Source organism: Athene noctua, chromosome 3 (assembly GCF_965140245.1).
Source record: "Athene noctua chromosome 3, bAthNoc1.hap1.1, whole genome shotgun sequence".
NCBI classification, from domain to species: Eukaryota; Metazoa; Chordata; class Aves; order Strigiformes; family Strigidae; genus Athene; species Athene noctua.
This window is the reverse complement of record NC_134039.1, coordinates 54,784,229-54,804,711: the sequence shown is the minus strand read 5'-3', so window position 1 is coordinate 54,804,711 and position 20,483 is coordinate 54,784,229. Positions and strand designations below refer to the sequence as shown.

Sequence of the window (20,483 nt, the reverse complement as noted above, 5' to 3'; positions counted from 1 at the left end):
TTCTCAGACTCTACCTACAAAGCACATCTCCCAACAACAACAACAAAAAAAGAGGTGAGATGTCACCCCAAAAGATGTACATTTAAACATACCTTTGAGCACACAGCACAGGACCTTCAAGCTTGTCTCCTTCTCCTTTGGGTTTCAGTACAATTTTGTGCAAATTAACACAGACACACAGCAAGAAATAGCAAGTCCTCTGCTTTTTTGCACTGGCAGGTTGCTGTCCGTCCTTCAAATCCATTTATTTCACTCATTTCAAGTAGAATTACCAATAATTTGAGGGAAATTACAAAGCACACTCTTATTTTCCCCTCAGTGTCACAGCGAACAAATCTTAAGCGTCCTGAAGTTCAGCCTTGAAATAGTCGGGCAAAAATGCTTCGAGTGCCACAAAGTACCCTGAAAAAACTGCACGAGCGATCTCATTTCCTCGGACGCGGCAGGGCCCCCCCGCAGCCCCGGCCGCGGGACTCAGCGCCACCTAGCGGGGGCGGCCGCCGCGCGCCCCTCCCGCCTCCGCCGCTTCTTCGCGGCCGCGGCGCCGGGAGCGGTGAGGCGGGGCGGGAACGAGCTCTCTGGCAGTCGCCGACCCGCCGTTCAGCTATAAATTAAGCCGCCATCTCAAGACACACCAACTCCGCGGCGGCAGGTCCATCGCACCCCTCTCAGGTGAGAAGACATGAGTACATGGCGTTCTTCCACCAGGACTTCCAGTGAGACCCCCACTGGAAATGAATAGCGGCCAGAGCCCTACCACCACAGGGTGCGAGCCTTCCATACCCCACCGGCCAAGCAGGACATCTTCTGCCCCCTTGGAGCCTGTAATGTGGTGTTTGCCTGACCAGACCTGGCTGCTCCCCTCCCCACTGCAACACCCCGCCTCGGCCAGTGAAGACTGGTGACTTCCCCGGAGTCCTCCTAAGAGAGCCCAGGCAGACCCAGTCACGCAGTCGAGTGTGGTTTAACCCCAGCTGGCATCTAAGCACTCCACAGCCAGTCCCTCGCTTCCCACCCAATCAGATGGGGGAAAGGATCGAAAGAGTAAAAAAAAAAAAAAAAAGAGCTCGTAGGTTGAGATAAAGACAGTTTCATAGGGAAAGAAAAGCCACACATACAAGCAAAGCAAAACAAGGAACTCACTCAGCACTTGCCATCAGCAGGCAGGTGTTCAGCCACCTCCAGGAAAGCAGGGCTCCAGCACACATAACAGTTACTTGGGAAGAGAAACGACATCACTCTGAATGTCTCCCCCTTCCTCCTTCTTCCCCCAGCTTTATATGCTGAGCCTGACGCCATACGGTATGGAATGTCCCTTTGGTCAGTTGGGGTCAGCTGTCCTGGCTGTGTCCCCTCCCAACTCCTTGTGCACCCTCAGCCTACTCACTGGTGGGGTGAGAGGCAGAAAAGGCCTTGGCTTTTTACAAATACTGCTCAGCAATAACTAAATATCCCTGATAACTAAATAACTAAACCATCCCTGAATTATCAACACTATTTCCAGCACAGTCCAGAACACAGCCTCATACTAGAGAAAATTAACTCTACCCCAGCCAAAACCAGCACACACACTAGTCTGGTTTTCTTTACAAAAAATGTAGTTAGAGTTCAAGCCCCGTATTTCAGTATTTAAGTGAAGATGTCCAGGACTGTCATTGATTCTGCATATTTTTCATCTATGCAGTTTCAAGGTGGCTGTTCTCAAGCATTTCTCCTGCAGACAGCCAGCACAACCCTGACTTGAGATCCACCTACACCTTCTCAGTCAGGTATGCTCTGCCCTCCATGCTGGTAACACACCTTTCAGTGCTAGGCCAGCAGCTACATAAACACTTCAGTTTTGGAGATGGGGATCTCAGGCTTTCTTACAGAAGCATGCTCAGTGTTTACCTATTGTGTACAGGTGCAGTGTGTGCACACAGGCTCACATGTCTTCAGAGATGTTTTTCTTAAGCGTCAAATTCATAGCTGTACCAAGCTGCATGCATACTTTGGTCAGAAATTTAGATACAATTGTTTTGCAGTGTGTCCTCCTGATATTTATTCCATAAAGTATTACAGAACAAATTAATTTGTAGGTGAGGGCTGGAACGGTTCCACAGGAAAGAAAACTAAGGCTACCAGAATGCTGTTAAGCAGCAACATTACAAAATGGTCTTTAAATAGTAATTTTGGAAGGGTATCAAGAAATACATATTTTCTAAGCACCCTTTCACAGTATACTAATTTTTAATAATTTTTACCTTTCTTAAACAGGACAATGATAAAAACTTAGAGCTTGCTGGTATTATTTTAAAGATTGCTTTACTTTTCTCCCTCCCCTTTTTTCCTTAACACATGCATATTCTTAAAGAGTTTTAAACACTTTCTTACAGCGTACACAACATGGACCTGTAACTAAACAGAAGGATTACTCAAGAGTAATCTATTCACACTCCTGATCCCATACATTTTTGCTTACTACCACTGAAGACATGGGTGCCCAGCATCTAACCCAAGCCTGTTGTCAGAATTTGTGTGAGAAAAAAAGCTAGATTTTGAAGATATCTGGAGTAGGTACATAGTGACCTATTCACAAGTCATAGTTTTAGGATACCCACATATAAATCAAGACTGCAAGCAAATACCTCTGAAATTATTTACTAGAAGGACTGCTTCCTAAGATTTACCTTGGGTTTATTGCTACTTTCAAAACAGATTTGTGTCTTGCAGAAGTGTTGCACCATCAGGCCCGCATTTTTCTGGTGACAACTCCTCAAAACTATAAACAAGTTCAAGCCCTGGATCTCCAAATACATCTCCATTTCCTGAGGTCAAGTGTTACATCATCAGTTTCACAACAGGCAGAAAGACAAACTTAAGTCTCTTCAGAGACTTTAGTCACTTTAGTCACCAACCTCATTACACAAGTCTTTGACTAGTTGTCAACCACCACAACTAATAAAGAGCTCAAAGCATGCTCTTCTGTTCCCGTATCTTTTTCAATGGAAGCTGCTCTGCTCATGAAACTGGTAAGTTGCTTCATATTGCTTGGCAAAGATTTCAGATGTTCTTCAAGCTTGCTGTATATACCAATTTGCATTAGAGACTCATTTTCACAGAGATTCTCATACTCTGGCCACAGCACCTTTTTGTTTCTCTGTACCCAAAAACAACTTTTGCACACCAGATCTTATGCTTTTAAAATACTACTAGTTTCTCTTCCAGACATGCATTGAAGCCTCTACAATAGTAACTCTCAGAAGAGCTTAAAAATGCTCCAAAAATGGTATGACAGAATGAGTCTCAAAGCCATCAAATTAAAAACGAGTAAAACCTGCCACCAGGAAGACCGCCTGCACACCTCTGCATCTGGAAGGCTGTCAGTTCCTTACCCCACAAGGACTGCACTACCAGAACAAAGCTGAGAATCGTCCAGCTTCCAGCTGAGAAGAGCGTATTTGATTGACAAGCATATGTATCCCTATCATACATGCTTCTCTGCCCCCAGCACTCCTCTCATCAGCTATAGGCAAGCACTACAGCACACCATCACAACAGTTTGCAGCAGCAGTGAACACCACATGTTGGTTTAGTCTTCATCATCAATGCTACTTCACTGTTGGACAACTATACTTCAGAAAAGCCACAGTTAAAGCTACAACCAATTCACTATGATAAATCAACTATCTAAAATGCTTGATTTTTCACGTGGTAAGTAATGCAAAACCTAGCAGAGGCAACAGAACTTGCCATTGGGATTAATAACTGTAGTCGAGAGGTCAGAAGCTGGTTGTGCATCACCTCTGTGGCTGGGAAGTCACACTGAAGATGGAGGTCTGCAACACTACAACCCTGCGCAGCACAGCAACCTTCTGTGGTATCTTCTTTCCCTGATATTTCGCTGATACATAAGGCTACCACATACTAGCTAAGCAACCTCTTGATGTTTTTGGGGGGTGGAGGATTAAAGTTGAAGGGGGAAGCTCAAGGACTGAACAGCGCAAGAGACTAAATACCACAAAGTTTTCACTCTCGTCATAATCAAGTTAGAGGTAAATTTAAAGTGATATACTAAGCCTACCACATTCTTCAAGTTTAAAGAGACTCCCATGCAGACACCCATGATTTGCTACTCAAGCAGAAAACAAATTCAAATAAGCCAACAGACCTACTCCAAGTTAGAATACATTACAAGAGTCAACTATTTCATGTTATTTTTTTAAACTATAAAAAGAGGCAGTCAAAGCAACGTTTCAGTTAGAGAATGCTGCATTAATTTCAAAAATTAAATAGTGGTAAAGTTGGAGTCTGTTGGTTAATGAATGAGGTGACTGTTTTCAAAGATACCCACACATGTACAGATCATAGCTAGCATGAACAGTTTGTACAGCACTGCTGTATAATCTCATTCAGTTATTTGACTACTGATGGTAATTAAAGACCATAATCCATTGCCAAAAAATAAACAAATTTGAGCAACCACCAAAACATAGGCAGTGGCAGAAATTGTGTGTGGATATTCCAGGTTTATTGCCAAGTACTTAGCTGTTCAGAGAAAATTTGAAGTTAAAGTAAGTTCTTGAGTATGTACAAAAGAGTGGAGCCAAACACTTTACAAGCACAGGAAAAACCAACAATAACCGAGAAAGTTTTGTTTATGTAGAATTAGTATCTTGAACCTGGATAACGAGGAACAAGATTCACAGATTAGAACTAAAGCAACAGAAAACCACAAAGTTTAAGTTGTATGGATAGAGCCAATCCAGCCTTCTTTCCTTCAGGACTTGAACAGGAATACAGCTACACCCTAGACTTTTTGTAAGATCTGACCCTAGTAAGGTAAGTACTTTACCATACATATTGCTTATTAGCTAGCAAAATTGATGTAGTAGTACTGAGGTATTAAATCAAAGAAATGTGCATCATGATTAGGGGCACTAGCTGTAATGTATTATATATGAAAATGAAACATTATGTATGAAGAGAAACAAGCATAGCAAGTGATATCTACAAACTAAAGTCACAGTGGCACACTGAACAATTTTAGGTTAACCAGACTCACTTAAAAATAGAAACCAGAGGCTGGGCTCTTCTCTCACCCCATTTTACATGTCTTTACTTCCATTGATTTCAAGTGGAGTTCTTCACAATTTATGCCATTGTGAGAGGAGAATCAAGCCTTGTGTGTTTGAAAGGAAACAGCAGACATGTTTCCCACCAGAGTGCAGGGGGAGATTTTAAAAAAACACCAGTATATGAACTGTGAAACCGATAGAGTACACAAGCAAAAGCAGGCAAAGAGGCTCTAGTTGGGGGTAGTGGTGGGGAACTTGCAGCTTATCCAGGGGTTTTTTTTGAAGACTTAGGATTGGTATTAAGAAGTCAGAAACCCAGTAATTAAATTGGGTTTAAAATCAAGTTTTAGAAATAAATATTGCATTTTCTTTGATTTATATTTTCCTACAGTTAGTCTATAAAATGAGGAGCAGGCCATTTTCTTTGCAAAGGACACAGACATTTTGTTCCCAGAAACTGAAGAGTGGGGCGAGGGGAGGTCTGAACTATTTGTATCACTAGAAATGGTGCCTAACCACCACTCACACCCAAGCTCAAACTGGTATCTTCCAAAAACTTTCAGGATCGTCCAAGACAACTAATATTACAGTAGCTACAAAGAGCAACACTTGTGACTGGAACTCATGTCAGACAAAAGTTCTAGATGATTTATAGGTGACAAAACCACTTCATGGTTTGGACCTACGGCACAACAGAAACTACAACTTTATGGTCTCTTTTTGGGTAGCAGCACATGGTTAGGAATCTCTTCTTTCACCACCCCAGTGAGTAACTCTGCACTAACCATCAGTACCAGTCTGTACTGATTTGGGAAGTTCCCTTAAAACAAAAACCAGGAAAACACACAAATGTTTTCAAATGGTCTCTACATCCCTGCTCAAGCTGTACCAGAAGAACTGAGAGTGCAATGAAAATAGCTTGAGTATTTTTACAGAGGGAATACAGACTTATTTCATTTTTATATCAGGTTTATATACCATAGTAATGCAAGACTGACTCATTCAGAGTTCAAGACTGACAGAATATTACTGTAACTGCCTGTTTGGAAATACTTTTTCCCCACCTTCATTCATGTGCACAACCGATGCTGCAGCTCACATACTATTTTTTAAGTCTCCCCCTGCACCCTGGTAGGAAGATGTGCCAGCGGTTTCCTTTAAAAACACTAGATTTTCTTCTCACAACTGCATTATATATTGGCTGATTTAGGACATGACAAAGCAGGAAGAAGGTAAATGCACAGAATTGCACAAAGGAGGATGACTTCTAACCTGTGGAAAAAATGTTGCATAATTCAAGATAAACCTGCTGATTTTCATGAGACCTGTTCTTTCAAAGCATTAGTCTCCTTCCAGAGGCCATGGAAAGGTGGAAAGAGACCCAGAAACAAACACACATGCCCTTGAATATCAAGCTTTAAGTGTTTTGGACTTAGTATTTAGATATTGAACACTAGCTTACACAAAGTAAAGAAAGAAGCCTTAAATGAACAGGAGCCTAGTATCACCTCAATTCCTAAAGTAAGGCCACCAAGTATACCCTTGTGCTACTATACCACAGCCAGAGTCACCATCATATCAGTACCTCTTTACAGCACCAGCTCCAGGCTAATAAAACATCAACTAATAGGTCAAAAGGGTTTATAAACAGCTACGGTATAAGACAGACAGTGAGACATTAGGATCTAACCTACTAAAATTACAGCCTAAAAAGTGGCAGATTCACAAGACGACAATAGAGCTTTGAATGTCAGGGAAGATTTTGCAAGGAAATCCGAGAAGCAATAAATCTGCAGCAATGAAACATGCCTGCTTGTCACTGTGGTCACTTCAGTTCAAATACCTGCAATTGCTCAAGTTCAACATACTAACAGCTACTCTAAACCATAAGAGCTGTTCTTGCATGAAATCAAGTTTTATATAACTGGAAAATCACATATTGAGAAAGAAATGGGCTATTCGCCTGGACCACTGAACTACAGTGGTTGCACCACTTGAAATCCCCCGCAGAGGGATTGTCCAAGCAGATTGTGTGTATGAAAGGTCAGGGGGTAAAGCTTGAAGTTTACTGAGTTCACAAACAGCTAATTCAACCATTCAGCTCACTATCCTACTCGGCTGCAAATGCTGTGACCGCTTCCACAGCTTTTGAGCGGCTCATACCTGAGCATGTCAGCAGTAAGTAGGGCTCCCTCTTACCATCCAGATGCTCTCTCCAGCCTCACCCTAGTGGGGAGGCCAATGCCCTGCAAAATAGGACCCACACTCTGGAAGCTGGCTGCAGAGAAGAGTTGCCCTAACACAACTGCTTGCTTTTTTAGGCAGCTCGCATTTCTCCTGAGTAACAGCGGTTACCTCCTAGTAGATACCTGCTGAAATCCAAACCTGTACTGAGCTGCTGAGAAGACTGAAGAAAGATGCATCCTGGGTAACAACATCCTTACCAGGCTGGAAATTACATACTTTTCCAGTACCTCAGTGCAGATGAGAGCCTGGTCTGCTTTCTACATGTTTGGCAGTACTCTAAGAAAGGCATTCATTGGCTATTGGCCTGCCAAGCTGTTTAGGCCTTTAAGTTCCTTCGCACCTGCTTTATACTATTAATTTCGTTAAATATGAACATATCCTCTGTGTATCTGATTCCCATATTCCATACTCACAAAAACTCATTTCAGTCCTAGGATGAATGGGAACTCAGTAGTATCACACAGATCCACCATGCTTTGCAAATGAGACTGAAAAAACCCTCTTACAAGGAAGTTATCCATAAGATCTTTGATGAGCAAAGCATGAGAAAACAATTCAAAGCTCTCAAAGTCCTATGTATACTTTTACAAAAGGTATCTGCAATTCACCAGTGAGGTTCTAGACCTAGCATAATTCATTTATCAGTCTGTATATATTGATGCAAGTACACTAAGTTCAGACATTTCTTCAATACCTTCATGGAATTAATTTTAAAGTACATAAATATTCACACTTTGAATAGCCATCTCAGCATGTAAAGCTTTCATTTTTCTATGAAAATATGGATTCCTGCAAGGAGGCTAAAGCAAAAATATAGTAGTTCTAAAGTATGCCCACAAACACATGCAATTTCTTTACATAAACACTTTTAAATTTCTGGGTGGTTAACAATAACATTTGATTACAAAAAGAGATCTTTAAAAATCTTCACTAATCATGCACTAATTTTTAACATACTTAAAAACAAGTTAGCTTTTACTGTGGTTAGACAGGTTGATCCACCCTTGAAAGTGCAAGGTGGCTTTCAATTTGTGCCATGGTTATTGTGCATTTGTGGTGCTACAGAAATAGGCCATGGGTGAGGGCAGTGTCCACCTAGACCATGTGCTCAACGGGTTGAGCAAGAGTGCCTGTGTGCCTCGGTGGAGCCTCTTGCTGAGCTAGCACTATCTCTGTCACAGGAGTACTTTGTTAATGAAGAGATTAAGGGAGGGTAAAATGGGTAAAACTGAACAATTACAGCACTTGTGTCAGACGTGGTTTACATTGCTCCAGTGAGCTACACAGGAATACAGAAGCGTGCTGTGAGAAGCAGTATAGCAGAATCTGTCTAGATATGGTTAAAGATTCAATTGCACAATTCTTAACACATAATTTACATTTCAGTGTTTAAGACTGGTGAGAGAAGATGCAGCCTTCCTACAGAATAAGAGGATGCAAGAGTCCAACCACACAGTGTGATCTGCAGCCTACATTGCTATATTCATAACTGCATCTACCATAGAATCCCAGAACAGTTTGTGTTGGAAGGGACCTTAAAGATCATCTAGTTCCAACCTCCCTGTCATGGGCAGGGACACCTTCCACTAGACCAGGTTGCTCAAAGCCCCGTCCAACCTGGCCTTGAGCACTATGTTCTCTGTTCTTATTTTCTTTTTAAAACACTCGAACACCTTCAGAAATTAGGATGTTTGGACAATGAAGACTCCCTTTAAGAAAATTTAAGGTACTAACATCACCCTGCTTAAAAAAGAAATCTGTGAGTTTTATTATAAGCATCATGATATTGACATGCAGATTTTTAATCATGCCGGTTGCAATTATATGAATCGGTGATCAAATCCACTGGGAAGTCATTTTTTTGTATACACCACATTAACACAAACATTAGACATGGATTTGGCACATTGCACAATCCCAGTTCTGGAATCAAGTAATATAGAAGACTGGGGCTACTTGATGAAGATTAGAAGGCAACAAGCTCAAAAAGGTGGTTATAAAAACATCACAAGAAACAAAGTTTATTTTACATAAAAGTAAAGCCATCATATTTCAATATTTGGATGGCAGTTGGAAATGCTTTTTTGGCATGCAGCTGCTCAATGAAGCCAATATTGTGTGTAACTGGAAACATTTCAAAAAAACAGAATTGTTACTGAAGTCAAAGACCGTAATTGCAAGCTGTGGTATCTGTGCTTAGATAAAAGAGGAGCAACTGAATAAAACTGTTACAGATATAAACCTACAAGCATACTCCATAATGCTCTTATCACTTTATTGCCAGCTCGGTAGAACTAGAGAGCAAGGGAATAAGGGGGAGGGGGTGAAGACGGAAAATGAAGGAGAAGCACACAAGGCAGAACAGCAAGAGCTATCAGGTGCTATAAATCAATGTTTCAAACACAAACCTTAGACAGGAGTACATGACTTTGGTACAGAACAACTGAAATAACACAGTTCCAGCTTTTGTTGATGTGTAATCCACTGGAAATGAAAGGTCTGCCTGAGAGACTGTCTACCCCAGGTTTACTAGCTAGCAAAACACGAGCTTCAAAATTATCTTGAACAGCAACTCAATCTTATGGCTATATTTAAGAACTTTTAAGGAGTTAGGCAGAGTTCCAAGAAAAGGTAAACTAGCAAAAAGCTGTCATTTACAGATACTTAAAGAATATTAAAGATGCTTGTATTGGCTCATACCTCTTGTATCTGAGCACTTAATTCATTTTGTACATTTAAGAGTCTCCTTGCACAAGAACATGCTTGAGAAGTACTGTCAGTTTGTGCTGAGAAGTCATTTGTTCATTTAGTTTTGCTAAAAGAATTATAGTGTATTTAGTGCACAATATAAACAAGCAAAATACAACGAAGAAGCATTTATAGACCACTTGTGAAATTTTCTTCAGTAACTGGAAATATCCTTTGACAATGAACCAGCAGCCAGAGCTGTTTCTGTAAAAAATGCATAATTTTGGCAAATTGTGATCTAATACTCTATTTGGGAATTTCTGCCAGAAACATCACGACTTCAGTGTGCTACTACTTGCAAAACATGTTTCTTCCCATCATTCTTCAGCCACAAGGTGGGATGGGAAAAGATGAGCGACAGCCATTCTGTATCCTTCCAAGCTGGTTCTTCCCATTATACAACTCCTAATCCAAACAATTTAAGCACACAAATAAAAGCTACTCATTTCTGTAAACAATTCCAGGAGCAGGACCTAAGCATGCATGGCTTACACCAAGCATATACTAAAGACTAGAGCTAACCTCAAGTTTACCTCTGTTTAAACAGAATAGGCAGAAAACAGTGGTGGCCAAACTGAAGCTTAAGCCTTAATATAAGGGGGTAAACTGAATATTGATATAAGCCACTTAGTCATTATGCACCCATCCCACAATCAAGTATTCTTAATACAATATTATATCATACAACAGTTTTCTTAGAAACACAAACGATGCTTTGTAATTGTAAAAAAAACCAACCCAGTAATGTTTCAGAGCATGTTTTTATACCCCAACAGCAGGGATCTCTTTACTTTAGGATAAGGTAGTGGTAGAAAACAGAAACAAAACGCAGCTTGTTCATTTATTTTAAATGGACTTCACCACTACACATACGATTAACTCTGGAATGTGCAAGACAGCATCCAAGCAAATAGAGGCTTTAAATTTAAGTGCAACTCTCAGCCTGCCCTGTTACAAGCTGTGTATAGCAGCCGTTGACAATATATTATGCAAGATCCATATTACAAAGGGAAAGGACTTTTAGGCTAGGATAGAAAGGCTGCAGCATTAGAAAGGGTCAAAGCAATCTGCAAGGACATAATATGAACCAAAGCCATTTAAATTACTCTGTAAAATGACGTTCATTAGCATAGAAGTTTCACAGGAAAACAATGACAAAGTAAAAGCCATCTGATTTTCATATGTTAATTAATTAAATATGTCAAATGCATTTAATCTCTTATTATAACCATAGGGGGAGACAGACCAAACTCGAAGTTCTGAAAAGCCAGGTCATTAGCGTGCCAACTCATTCTTCAGATCTCCTCCTCATATACAAATTTACATTCCTGTCTTATTATATATGTAAGTAAAACCTGGCTTGCCCCTCCCTCGATTTCTCCTTTGGAAGACACTTGCTATCTCCTATTCCTGTATTCTAAACATGTTATTAAATGTTAGAAAGAACAAACCACAGCAGACTTTTTGCCAAAAGCTGGAGTTAAATGCTCCCGTCCTCACAAGATGTAGAATAAGCTAGTTGAAAAATGAGATTAATAACATTCTTGCACATATGCATGAAAATCCATGCATAGTTTGTAGTTTTCCACTTTTAAGTTCAGCTGACATTTCTAGCCATTTCTTGCCTTTCCAAACAAGAGAAAGATTCTGATGTTTACTTAAGGTTCTTCTTGCTTAATAAATCTTAAATTGAAACAGATTTTTTTTTTTTTAAACAATTACCTTCTTCAGAGTTATCATACTACAGGATATTAGGAAAAAACAGACTGTCCTTTTGCTTTTACCCACATCTGACTTCAATCTTAATAGTTTAGCTATTAACCCTGCAAGGTCCCCACACACACACCTTGCCCAGTTGATGTTAAAATTTTTATATGACTGATCTGGGCTTACTCATTACAAAACCCTTTGTTATACAGAAAGAGAGCAGCTCCGTGGACCTTGATTTACAGGACACAATTAACCGTGTTGTTGGCAGAACTGCACCAGCCCAGCTCATCCGGGGCTCTGCAGTGGGGAATGGAAGAATCTGTCACTGCAGCCAAGAATAACTGCTCTCCTCTCCCCTTCGCTCCCCCTCCAAGCTCACTCTGCCCTGCTAACATTTTGGGATGAAAACCTGGCCACTGTGATATACCTGTGAGGTAGAGAAGTAATAATAATAATAATTCCTCCTAGAAATAATAACTAAAGGGGGAAAAACACATCCTGCTAGGAAATCTCAGCCGTCACTCTGAGTTTGCCACGCAAAACCTGCCGTTTAAAGACCTCGGTTACCAACTGAGCAGCGAAAACGGGGAACTTCGCCGGCAGTAAGGCCAGCCGTTTATTTTTGCCACCTTTTAGGTTTTAGCTTGTAGGGAATATGCATTGTTAACCTTTAAATCCTCTGTATAAACATTTCTCAGAGAGCTTGTAAAACATCCCCCGCTGCGTTTCCTGGCTCTCCAGTTGATAGCATTTAGAAATACTGGTACCGGCGGGTGCTTTATTTTGCTTTCCTCGGCCACCCCGCTGGGGCACAATGACAGATTCCTGTCCGCCCCAGGCTCGGACCACAACGAAGGCGTCTGGACTCAGCCCAGCCCGGCCGGATGATAAATGGTGGCTGCTGGACTCAAATCCCGCGGTGGGAATATATATTCTGGGAGAGGGGGGCTCAGGGAGCCCCCGTCGCCCTTCCAGAGCTCTCTTCAGTGAGGCAAGAAAACCCCCCACATACTTCGGGTAGGTCCCTGCCGCACCTCAGCCGCTGTCACGGCGGGGGGGGGGGGGGGAGGGTGTGTGGGGTGCGTTACCCCCAGCAACACAAGGCGCTCGCAGCTGAGAGCCCGAAAGATGCCGCCGGGATGCCGGACCCAGGTCGCCCCCCCCCCCGCGGGGGCCCCGCTCGGGGCAGGAGAGCGCCGGGACCCCGCGGAGGGTAAGGGCGAAGGCGGAGACTGCCTGGAGGTGGCCAGTTGTCACCCCACTGACAGGCAACAGCTGAGCTCCCGCATCCAGACCCTCATTCAGACCGGCGGCCCCGGCCCGCTCCGCCGGACGCACCGAGCCGGCGCCGCGCCGCCCCCCTCCGGCAGCCGCCGCGGGGCCCAGCGGGACCCCCCGTCCCGCTCTCCCGAGCCCGCAGCCCCCGTCCAACTCCGTGCAGGACGGCGCTGCTCCGGCGGCGCTGACGACTGCCGGCTCCGGGGTCGGGCGGCTCCTCACCGGCACGCCCCGGCGATGCAGACCCCAGGCAGGACGCAGGGCCCTCTCCGCAGAGCGGGATGCCGCGGGAAGGGCTCCGCCGCCGCCAGCGGCACGGTCACAGCCGCGGCCAGCGTTCCGCCGCGGGCCACCCGTCAGTCCTCCCCTCCGGAGACCCGCCACTTACCCTCCCGGCAGCGCGGCCCACCACGGCGACGTATTCCCGAGCAGCGGCGGCGGAGTCCGTCACGTCGACGGCGGGGGAGGCGAGTACGCGGCTCTGCCCCGCGGGCTCAGCGCTGGCGGGAGACGCGCATCCCCAGCGGCGCCGCGGAGGGGACGGACCGACCACCCGCCCGGAGCCTCCGCCAGCAGCCGCCTCCGCCACCGCCCCGCCGCGAGTGGCCGAGCCCCGCGCCCGCTCCCCGCCCTAATGGGGCTCCGCCGCCCCGCGCCCGGGACGGCGACATGCGCGCTCCGCCGCGCCCATTGGCTGCGGCCCGCCGCGCCCGCCAATCGCCGTTGGGCCGGGGCGGCCGGCGGCTCGCAGAACCCGGCGGGGCGGGGCGGGGCCCGGCGGCGGCGGCGCGGGGGGAGGCGCCGCTGCCGTTTGAAGCTCGGGGGGGCACGTCAAAACTCGTGAAACCCCTTTTCCCCCGCCAACGGGGGCAAGGCCGGGGAGCAGGCGGAGGACGGGCAGGTGTCCTCCCCCACCGCCCCCCTCCGGTTCCCCCGGTCAGACGGAGCTCTGAGGCCGAGTGCGGGCTCCTCGCCACCCGCTCTCACCCAGAGGGCTGGAGAGAAAAAACTAATTAAAAACTTCTCCCTCTGATCTGTGCAGAAGTGGTGATGGAGCCCGCTCCGGCTGTATTTGCAGCCCACGATATTGTCTGTGGGCTGCACGCACCCACCGTCTGCACCCGGGGCAGTGCTGGAGAGAACAGGGTGCGAGGTCACTGCCCCCTCCTCGGCCCTCGCCATCACCGGCCCTTGCCCTTGCCCTTCTGGGTGTGTGGGGCCAGCGTGGCTTAGGAAAGCTTCCTAGGAGGGTTGGCACGGTTGGGCACTTCTCGAAGCAAAGCATCCCTAGTGTTAAGGTAAATAATAAGATGGCAAAACAAATGCGGTAGGCATTAAAGGGACACTGAAGTTGCCAGGTATACATTTAAATCCCTTCCCTTATATTGTTATTGGCACTTGTGGTACCTGTTTAAGCTACTGGAGTTTGCAGCCCTTGTTTCAGTTGCTCACACCTCACACCCTTTAATAAGCAACATGAATTTAGGTCCTGGTTCTCTCTGTAGTGGTCTTGCAGTGTTTAAATCCTCTGTGAAAAAATCAAAGAGAAGGATGACTAACAACGGAGATGTTTAGCTTAATGTTGTATTTTTTTCTATAGATGCAAATTGGAAGGTGAGGTAATTTTACCAGTGTGACTTCTGAATGATCACAAACTCTCCCCACTTGGTGAAACAAAGGTGTTTGGAGCTATGAAAGCTTAATGTAAAGCTGAAATTTGGTCTGTTGTCTGGCAGTGTCTCTCTTGATTCTCTGAACAAGGAATTATTTGAGGTTAGGAAATGACAATTTTCCCTTCATGTTTTGAGGCACATTTGTTTTTCCTGTGGTAGCAGAGTAAGTTTGTTATCTGGAATTCAATCTGGTCAAAATCATCTTTCTGTATCTGAAGCAATACAAACATAACACTCACAGGAAACAACTTTAGACTACAACCCTGGGCTACAACTTTATTATAGGCAAGAGTGTTAAATCTACTTATGACCTTAAAAGTTCCAGTTGCAATTCTAACCCTGGGTGCTCTGTTCAGCCGTTTCCGTGCAGCCTGGATGTAGTACCACCATCACATTGCTAAACACTTCCTTTTAAATCTTAACCAAGTCTGAAAATAAACACTTCCAGATTATACATGGCATAATTATACATTGGCATATACATGACAGTTTTCAGAGAGAAAGCAAAGACACTTGTACAGACAGGTAAAACCTCATTAAAAGAAGTCTCCATCACTTTTTGCATCAGAATGAATTTGGATGTCTCCTATAATTTAAGAAAAAAATCACGAGGTTTTGTAGAAATGTGAAAAAATGAATACATTCTAAACAGAATATAAAGGGGCAAAGATGGCAAAAGGGCTGCTTGTAGCTGCTGCCGTAAGGCTGTTTGTCCCGTGTCCTGCCACCTATTCAAGCATTTCTGTAGCACTTATCACAAAGATCTAAATATGTTTAGACTGTGCTGGCAATGTTCTATGATTTCCGTCATTTACTTCTTCCCACTTCAGGTTCCAAAGGCATAGGAAATAAGATTGCTTGGCTTTTAAATAACCTTGTCAAAGGTGTTTACAGTCATATATTAGCAGATCTGAATCTGGAATGAAAGAATTTATGGCCAATGCACTCTTTTAAGTTGTATATCTGTTTATCTGATCCTCACTTACAAATGCCTCTAATTAAGCTATAAACTCTTAGTTTCTGCTTAACCATATGGGTAGCCTGGGAAGTTTGCTACAGTAATGTAATTTACCCGTTCTACAGCCATGTCTGCAATGCAAATCAAGCATAACTGCTCTAATAGTGTTACAACCTGCTCTGTTTTTCACGACATGGACAGAAATAAAGCAAGTCCAAGTTGCCAACTCTAGTCCTGATGAAACAGCGCAATTTTCTCTTTGGACCTACAGGACTTGGCATCAGAGAGAAAAATATGCCCATGACCCTGTAAACAGTAGGAAATAAGGTAAAAAATTACAGTCTGCAAATGCAAGTACTGGGGAAGGGGCTATAATATTCTCCATCAGGTTTTTTTGCACTTTCGATGGGAGCTATTTGTGTCCCCTGTGATTTTGTTGCATTCCACCCTTGGGTACTGTTTGCAGTTTTCTATTGCATTCACTTTTCGTTCACTTGAAGTCGGGATAATTTGAGGATGAGGTCTACTCTGACACTGGAATATGTTGAAAGAGGAAAACTAGCACATTAAAAAGGCCCAGAGTTACCATATCTATTTATATATATGTCAAACTTTCAAAAATATTTATGCAAGAAAAAACATGTAAACTACCAAGAAGCAAGTTTTAAAGGGGCTTGAGTCCCAGCTTTGTTACCGTAACCCTGTAAAAACCTCAACTTCCATGGTTAGCTATTGTATGAAAAATGTATTCTGAAATATGTTCTATATTTAGGATCTTTCTCTAGAAAGTAGTGCTGACAGTTATTGTGAATTTCATGTGAGGAATGCAATTTTTGGCCTATGTTGCAGGAGCTTAAAATTTAAAAATGGGAAGTATGAAAAATTTTTGTGTGATTTTGAAGTAAGGGAAAAAGCATCCATATAGGTAGGTTCATACAGGTACCCTGGAGGGAAATACCTAGAGCAATCCATCAGACCTTCTTTTCCAATCCTACCTCTTCCAGTTAATACTTTAAATATTTCTTATTGTCTTTAAAGTATCCCATGCTTTCATACTGAAACCTTACATGCAGAGTTGCAACCACAACTGCAGGTAGGTGAACAGAAATAGTTTCTTAGCTAGGTAGCAAAAATATAATTTAGCACTGATGTAGCTTCGAAGCTAGGCCTTCTTGGAAGAGATGGCTGGACGAGCTAGTCCTCAGAGGTCCCTTCCAACCCTGGTCCTATGATCTAGAGCTGTTACATTCAGCCCGTACAGAAGATACTGGTCACAATATGCTGATTACTAAAGCAGTTTAAATTTTGGGGAATAGAAAAAAGGCAGTGGCTGGGGATGGAGAGTTTGAAGCTTAGTGGTCTACCTGGTGGGTTTACTGTGTATTTAAAACAAAAACTGTGTCAGATTAGGGGCAAGATTTTGATTTTTTTACAAGATCAGACTGTACTTTTTTGTTTTGTTTTAGGTTTTCTCTGTGGTGTGAAGAATAGGCCAGCTTCATTTGGGGATTTTTTGGAACAATGCTTTAATTTCTCCTGCTCATTTTCTACAACACCGTACAATGGGTTTATACTTTCTCATTTTATTTCTTGGTCTTTCTTCAGGAAGGGAGCCCACAATGGGTACAATGGCTATTATTTTCCTGTTTGTACTTCTAAGTAGTGGTAGGAATGCCTCAGTTTCCCTGTTTTCATACAGAGAATAAAACTGTCTTAAACCACATGTGTCTTGTAAGGCTTAGTTAATCAAGTGCAGCACTTGAGCTTTTCAGACAAAAAGCTGTATAGAAGCACGTCAGTGATTCATATTAACAAGAGCACCTTGTTCTAGTTCGTTGTTGGGTGTTTCTGGGCCACTTCAACTGGAATGAAGTCATGTGGACTGGTGGAAGCAATTAGGCATAAATTTTCAAATGCTGATTCTTATAAACCCAACTCTTTTCTTTAGCTTGTACCCAGTAATATGTTCTTTATCAGGTGTATATATTCGGCTTAAAAAACCCAGTCTTAATAGTGAGTTTTCAGAATGTGATTCGTTAAGAGCACAGCTTTCCCCACTACCTTAGCAGGTGTATTGCTTTCCTCCTTTGTATCCTCAGGAGTCTCAACAAATCAGACCTACTCCAAGTGCTCAGTGGTCTTTGCAGGGTAATTGGAAACCTGGTCACCAGTCATTCAAATCAGGGATAGACTGAGGAGTACTATGACTCCATCTCAGCATGCAGGTTTGATTCCTTTTCCCATGTGAACCTGGGTGTAGCATACATGGAGGGAGGGAATTGCATCCTGATATGGAGTCAGGAGAAAGCTGGAATGTATGCTTGCATTCGGGACAGGGGATAGTTTCTCAGGTTTTCCAGTTCAAATACTGTTCTAGGCTAGTCTCCTTTTCTGATTTATTTTTGTAATAGTCCTTCATTTTTCTGTAAGAGCTCTCCTGCCGATTTTTGCCTGTTTTATTTTGTTTTAGCCTTATCCAATGGCTCATAACTTATTCAGCTATATGGTTTTTCCTAATCTCTGTTTAAAAGTCAATCCTCACATGGCCAGCTAAACAAAGTTTCTTACAGATTTCGTTCCCAGGCACCTTCCTTAACTGTTTAACTCTCTGTCCTCTCTACCTGGGCTAAAACGTTATCCTTAGGTGAAGGCTTCACACCCTGCCTTTGATCACAGACTTCTCCACTGGTTCTTCTAGCCTAGTTATCTCCTGTGGACTAGGATAAAATGGACAACTTGACTGAGATGAAAAGAACAACATTCAGTTTACAATACATGTAAGTAATCCCAGTCCTGTTGCTCTGAGATCCACTGCTGTGCCTTGTGCTCCCTCCCACTGGAGCTCTAGTCAGTCCTGCAAGCTCCAGTGATGTTTGGAGCAGCTCTTGGAAAACATCCCAATGTTTCTGTAGCTATTCCAGCCGTGGATGATTGTACTCTGCCTTCTGAGTGGTCTCAGATGAATCCAGTTATATTCAAGAAATAACGGCCACACTCCCTGCATTTCTCTAGTTCTAGACGAATACTCAGAAACCCGGTGGTCCTTTGCATATCTGTTTCCCAGTCCCACCAGGCATTAGACTCCTACCTGTATGCCTATGAGGCTACCACGGATTTTTCACAGTGTTTTCCTCAAGCGTGGCCATTTCGTTGCCTGGAGCTGTTTCTCTTTGAACATGAGACACTGAGGTTGAATAACCTTCTGTTGTCCCCACTTTGAGAGATGAAACATCTCTGGGAGCATATATCAGATCCCACATCCCCTGAGATTAGCTGTTTCATAAGATCCACTCAGATTTATAAGTACTACACAGAAAAAAAAATGATAGAAGGCAATAAATATTATTTTGGATAAATATCCATTGTGATTTTAAGAATGTTTTGTTCTTATTAAATTCAATTTACTTAAAAATTACACTTTGAGAAGCCAGGGTGTTCGAAGTTAAGGATAATACGCTATACCATTTGTCCTCTTCCTTCTCCATAGTGGCACAAGTGTAAATCACAACCCTAACTTGATTAGCTTTTGTTTCACCGTGTTACGGTTTTAACATTATTTAAACATAGTTCATTATTTAACTGTGCAGAAGATCTTAATCTTTTACTTAAATGTAAATTGCAAAGTACAATCGCTAAACAAATTGATTGAATACCATTGATTATTCATCAAATAATTGTGGCAAATCATGTAATCAATTATTCATCATCCTCAGAGAAGAATAGATGTCATGAAGAATAAGCTATAATTAAGATAAAACACTATTGCGTTCTGTACTGATAATTTCTTTTGAAATTACAATTCTTGCAATTAAATCAAATTGAAATTAAAATGTGAGTAGCCTGATTGAGGCACTGAGTAATGATTGTAGAAAAGTGTAATCTACTAGAATGTATTCACGTATGGGGACACAGATGACATTTGCTACCTGAAATATTTTCTCTTTTTCCCCATGCATTACTTCTGTCTAATGCAAAGATGCTGTTACAATTATAGATTTTAGCCTCCTCCATTATTATGTGACCGTTGCATTGGTTACAAAAAGTAAAACAGATTCTTAAAACCACATTCAGTGTTTAATTCCAGTGCTAGATTTATCTTTAGCCTAATTTGTGCTTTTTCATACTAAGTGCCACTCAGAGTCTAGATTCAAACTGAATATAGATAAATTTAAATTGCTGTAAGAATTTGGGTTTTGGCCATGTAAACCAATGGAAAATCTCCTTTTGTTTTCAGTTGTGTAACATTCCTAGAAAAAGTATCTCTAGGAAACACTAAAAACATTAGCATTAGTTTTCATCAAAGCCACTGTTAATGAAATAATTTCTCAGTCAATTGGACTCAGGTAAAAGTGAAGTCTGATCTTGACAGCAGTCCCCAACACGTATGAATGCTGTCTTGAAATATTCAGCATTTTTTGGCTATCATGCTAAAAATGAAAGGAATGAAATGATCTTCCACCTGAAGAAGTAAACTGGAAGACTGGAAGGTCACTAATGTAGCAAATTCTTTATCAAATGCAAAAAAATATTTCAGAAGGATCGATGAAGTTAAGGGATTTTTTTAACACCAGGGATGAACTGTTCTGTAAAAGTAATCACTATTCAAGCTATACAACTAAATGCAGCTATTAGCTGCAAACAATAACCTCATATGACATTGTTTTGGTGCTGGTAGGATTAGTGTAGTAATACACAGACTGCAAATATTTAGGTAGATTTGACATTCATGTACTGGGAATATGCTTTCAGTTATGATTAGGACTATGATTTAGATAGGAATTGTCTCAGTTTTTTAGATCTTTTTGCCTCAAT

At 42.6% G+C, this 20,483-nt stretch overlaps 1 protein-coding gene across 1 annotated transcript in view; it reads right to left on the bottom strand.

The window, feature by feature from the left end:
- Positions 1-13,621, bottom strand: part of PRICKLE1 (prickle planar cell polarity protein 1) — a 65,786-nt gene extending 52,165 nt beyond the window's left edge. Inside the window, exon 1 of the mRNA XM_074903022.1 lies at positions 13,429-13,621. The gene's annotated coding sequence lies outside the window, so the exon portion shown is untranslated. The remainder of the gene's footprint in view (positions 1-13,428) is intronic.
- Positions 13,622-20,483: the final 6,862 nt, after the last annotated feature.